Genomic DNA, 6,000 nt, shown 5'->3' with positions numbered 1-6,000 from the left:
ACTAAGACAATAAATATGGCGACAGAGGCTATCCTGGGAGGCCCAGAGTGGTGACGAAGATACGGACGATGACACACCAAGAGGGGAAAGTGGAGGGATGGGATGGGATGGGGACAACTGGGGATTACACGGGTAGTCATGAGAAAAAGGCCTAATGAACAATGACGGACGGAATGAAGCAGGATTAGACAAAACAAAAGGATGCAAGAGGATGACCCAATGCTTGATGACATTGGCGTAGGACGTCACGCTATTGGAGGACGTCAATAGGACAGGAAGACGTCAAGTGCGTGGACTCGGATTGGGTGACAGCGGGTGAGAAGGCGGGGAAACGTGCCTGGGGGGCAGATTTTTGGTCGCTGAGTCCCTACATTTGGATTGACAGCACCTGGTCATGAGTCACTTCCAGGGTTTTTTGACAATCGCCCACATTTGGTAGTCTGGAATCGAACCTGTCGTCAAGATAGTAAATCTTACTAAATGACACTTCACATTCCCCTCTGTCTGGTAACAGATGCAGTCAGCCCATTGCAAATTGTTTTGGGATTGTAAATTACCTCGGGAAGGATCGGATTACCGACCACCGGGACGGTTTCTCCTGGATTACATCAGTAGATAGGCTCCCTTGATCTGTGAGTAAGCACATACCTCACAGTCATAGGGGAGGTCTACACATGATTGGCCAATGGGCTTCTACAAAAGGTTTTAGGAATTGTTTCTTATCTTATTGCTATTTATTTCTTGACATTAGTATTGTCAGTAGTTTCACATATCACTTTCAAGCAGCTGGTTGCTCAGGCTAATTCCCACACAATACCAATTCCCCACCCACGCAATAGTATTGTGGTCAGTACTATTGCAACATACAAGACCAGGGGTGGGCAAACTTTTCAGCCCGGGGGCTATATTAACTTTAAAAATTTGACAGATGGGCCGGGTCAGCACAAGATACGATACATATAAAAAAGTGCATCCGTTAACAGTAGATATGAAACATAAACAGAAAAAAAGACTAAAGTATTAACATACTTATCACTCATCATTCAAGTAAAAAGTATAAAGTAGAAAGTAAAGTAAAAAGGAATGTATTAATAAATATTAAAATGTAATTTAAAAAAGATAAAGATAGAGGGGCTGTAAAACCTGTAAAAAGTCTAACAGGCCATATGTGGCCCGCGGACCATAGTTTTCCCATGTCTGTCCTAGACCAACTTGGTCTTGGAGATGACCATTGTGAAGATCATCATCTCAGCTTTGACTTCTAAAAGACTTGATCGAATAGCGTGCCAGATTCAGGACTTTCTGTCTAGACAAGTTATGATTTCATTCATTGGGGTTAAAACAACTTAACAAAGTATACGTGATCAGTTGAGGTAGTCAGAAGTTGTTGATTCATGTCAGAGGAATTTCTACGTGAAAATAGAGAATCATGCCAAAAGGTCTCTGCGTAAAATCCAATCTGTTTGGAAAATTACCCATAACTCCTTGGCTGTGTGACAAAAATCTAACAAATGGTCTTTGATAAGACATACAAATGTTTTCTAAGTTACCATTTGTAATGTCCAAATTGGTTAAATTCGTAGGACACACCTGTGTTAATCCACATGGGCATTGTGGGTTGTTAATTGGGTTTTTAGAGGGTTCCAAATGGGTGTAGTCCTAGGATGTGGTCCAGTTTTTTCCAATACCCAGAACAGGATGTGTGAAACAGAAACCAATGCAAAGATTTTGATGTAGGGATCCACATAGACATTGTAACAGTTGATTGGCTGGATCAAATTGTACTCAGTGCCCCCATTTATATCTCTCCGGCATATCTATCCCGTGACCCGAACTAAATAAGTACTCTGGGAAACGGATGGATGGTTTTTGTATTGTTTTGCAAGTGTTCTTACTGTTCTAGTCTAGTCCAAAACCAAGACATCTTTGTATCCAGATCATATTCAGTCTAACTACTCAAGGAAATGAAAGATTGTCGCCATCAAACCGCCTGGAGTGTTGTATTTTGTATGAAAATGTGTAATTCTTAAAATATCAAGATCACAGTGCAAGCCTTGGCCAATTATAATAACCAAATTGAGATGGATCACAAAATTCCAGCCACAATCGAGACTGCTTTTCTCTGAAGAATCATATTAATGATGCTTTTAAAACAAGCTTTGACCTTTCATGTAATGAAATTTAAAAAAAGCAAAGGACGCTTTCTGTGGGATCGCATCAACATTGTAAAGGTCAAGTCAACCCCAAGTGGGCGCAATGAGCCACGAAGACAAAGACAGACAATACACGACACGCTATTCGTCCCTACCGTGTGGTTTTTGTGTGGAAAAAATTGGGGTCGGAATTCTGATTCTGTAAATGTGAACTGTTTGGCCCGTAATTTAACTTTTGGGTCAAAACCTCACGTAATGACATAGTGCGGTTCCCTGGCTTTTCGACCCATCTGAAACAGCTGACGCAAGGCGGCTGGCGGCTGTGTGAGTGACTTTTGAGGAGAGGCGCTGAGAGGCGCAGGCAGACAGGCAAAGGTAACTCTGTTTTTAGGTAACCACATTCAAAAGGAACCCCTGGGAAGTTTGGATTACTGACAGCTGAGGTGGACCTTGAGGGTGGCCTAGTAGGCAGGGGAACTTTTTTTCCTGTATTTTTTGGGCCCATGTTTTCCTTCTCTACTCAAACCGACAGTACCGTATTTTCACGACTATAAGGCGCACCGCATTATAAAGCGCACCCTCAATGAATGACATTTTTCCATATATAAGGCACACTGAATTATAAGACGCACTGTATTATAAGGCGCAATGTCTATTATGGAGAAAATTTAAGACTTTTAAGTGCGCCTTATAGTCGTGAAAATACGGCAATTGCTATTGACTTCCAGGTATGAAGCACTCACTATACAGTCACCTCTAGAGCCAGCCATTTTTTATGTTTTGGATTTTTTTGGTATAAAATCTTGAAGTGGGGGAGGAGCTATATGATGGAAGATTTTGTAAACTAAGACCGATTCTGCATATTTACCAGTATTGTTTCAGTTCAGGCATTTGTGTTTTTTTAATATCCGACACTGGTGGTTTTTCGTTTTTGTTTTTTTTTCTTTCCCATATATAAGGCGCACTGAATTATAAGGCGCACTGTCTATTTTGGAGAAAATTTAAGACTTTCAAGTGCGTCTTATAGTCGTGAAAATACGGTATATGCTGTATGTACATGGTATACATGGGGGTCCCAGTTAGAAGGTGAAGGATCTACCGAGCTAGTACACGAGTACAGGTCCCCAGGGACGACATGTGGAATACCTCAATTATCCTCCAGGGAGCAATCCTGTTTAGTTGAGGACCTCCCTCCGAGGTGAAGAAACCCCAAAGAGTATCCCTGATGTTAATATGGAAAAAAATCCAGTTTGGAGCGAATATGAGGGCAAATATTATTTTTCCTGACAGTTACCACGGCAAGCACCTCTGACCTGGCAGTGAAACTGTCGAAACAAAAAGCCCAAAGACTTTTTTTCTACTCCATCAAAGGAGAGCTACATAAAATAAACATGGCCATCAGATTGCCACGCTTGAACACGGGAGCTACGCTAGCCCCTCGCCAGGCCCAACCCGGCCCCTGGGCTCTATGGGAGTAAAGTGTGGGGTCCACTCAGTCAACACCGTGACGCAAAATGGAACAAATGTCTGACAGAAGCTGGATGGAAGAAGGCCCCAACCCGCAGGACGACCGGTCCGAAGCGGGAGAAAACGGAGGGATTGGAGGGTAAAAGGTAGAGTTTGAGGAAAACACCGTCCCCCGGGACATACCGCCGCCAGTGGGGGACGGAGTAGAGCTGGCCGGGGGGGCTGGGGCAGGCCATGGTGGTTTAGTGGTAGTGGTGAGACTGCGTGACTGCGTGACTGGACCTGACCTCACAGGGCTTCTTTATACCCCAGTATATGTCTGAATGTGTTTCCTGGAGTTGGGGGACGTACTACCAGAGGAATACCCTGTTTGCGTCTATTTTGGCCTTTGCATGATGCGGATAGGATAAAAACTCATTTGTTCGTTGAAGGTTTTTCCTTTGTTGGCTCATTCCAGACATTGGATTCAATCAGTGGCGGTCCGTGAATTTTGTGCCTTCAACTAATCAATCCAACCCTCAAAAACTATTTTATGGCTACTGTAGCTCCAGCTGCGACACAAAAAAATCATCAATAATAACCTCATACAATTGAAATATTGTTTAGGAATATAGCTATATTTTACTCACCAAAAATATTTTTTAACTTTACACAATACCTATTCTTCTATCTTCCTCCTTTTTTTATCGTCATTGAAGCTAATGCTAAAGCACCCCACCACCTTTGTGAGAATAAACAATCAGCAATTATAGTTGGTGAAACCGATGACGTATCCCTACGCCTGCGAGAAGGCATTGTGGTGTTGCCAACTCGAAATCTGATTGGTTTAAGCAACAGTCTTAACAATGCTTGTTTAATTCAGCAGAGCCTGCAGAACTGATTGTGAAGGCCTTGAGGCATATTTCTGACCCTGGCAACAAAAAAAAAATGGCTGAAATGTGATTGGTTAAATGCTTCAAAATGAAAACACAAATTAATGAACTATTTCATAAGTATTGATGGAAAAAATATAATATATGATTCAGATATTTCTTAAGCCAGCAGAGAAGGCCTTGAAGGCCCTGACGGCCCGCCAATGGATTCAATTGATAGCTTTTATGGTAGTTATTGTGCCAGTACAAGTTACAGGATTTGTTTTAGATTTTTTGGTCATGGAACAAAGCAGTTTACTCAGAAAGTGCATTTTTTGGATTGGTATTTTGGATGTGGATTATATAAAATATGAAAGGGTGGAGCATAAAATGTCCTTCAATTCTGGCCTGCCTGTCGTCTGGCTGAACGCGACCTATTTCCTTCCCTCAGCGGCCTTCAAGAGCAGTCTGTCTACAGCCTTAGTTTGTCTCCGTGCCAGTCTGTGAACTAACAGAGAATCTGCCCTAAGCTGCAGTGTTTCCTACCTCACCTTTACACAGGACTCGGCCGCGAACAATGTTCCACTCTTTGGCTGTCTGACTGCGTCTGATAGAACCAGACTCTTCAAATATTTTCACTCTGAGACCCAAAAGGGCTTTTTTTCCCCCCTCATTTCGACGACGAGGCCATGATACAAAAACAATTTAAGTCCACATCACGTTTAAGGTTCCACAATGTGTGGTAATGATGACTGCTTTGGGCCGAAAGAAGCCCACACACTTTCCAGTCCAATTTCCTGATAGTCTCACAGACTCCGTCAGCGGCCCTGATGTGTGACTTGAAAAACGTCCGTGCACCGGGGTGACGTAGGACTTCAATAAAAATGTTGCCAGATCACCAATGAGAGAGCCCTTGCAAAATGGTCACTTTTAGCGTAAAGTCTGGAAATCCCTCATCTAATCCGAGAGTTGGGACTCTTGAGTGCAATCAATCTCATACCTGTCAACGTATACTCCCCCCCCCCCTATTTTATTGGATTGGATAACTTTATTCATCCCGTATTTACACTATTTAATCATTTCAAATTGTGTTCACCATATGACAACTTTTGTACTGGATTTTTTAAAGTAGCTTTTTTAAATTACTGATCTGGTTTTACCCATTTCGGCTCAAATCTGGATCGTCTGGGTCACCAGTCGCAGACAAAAACATCATCGTCGACTGCTAATATTGTCATGCTTTAAGCATAATATAAGTACGCAAATTCACCTTTTACCTATATGCCTTTTTATTGTATAAATATAGCGTGTCAACAAGCAATGTACCCAGAGAGTCAACTACAGCGACATCTACAGAATCTTGAATTTAGTGCATACTGAATGGGCACGCCGTCCATTTTGTAGAAAATTTTAGATTTTTGAGTGCACCCTGTGTATGCCGTATAAAAAAATATTTTATTTCCGCCTTTTCACTATAAAAATATATAGCACGTCAGCAAGCAATGTAACCAGACAATCAAGTTGTCAGT

This window comes from Stigmatopora nigra, chromosome 7, assembly GCF_051989575.1.
Source record: "Stigmatopora nigra isolate UIUO_SnigA chromosome 7, RoL_Snig_1.1, whole genome shotgun sequence".
In the NCBI taxonomy this organism is placed as follows: domain Eukaryota; kingdom Metazoa; phylum Chordata; class Actinopteri; order Syngnathiformes; family Syngnathidae; genus Stigmatopora; species Stigmatopora nigra.
Note: the sequence above shows the minus strand (reverse complement) of the source record.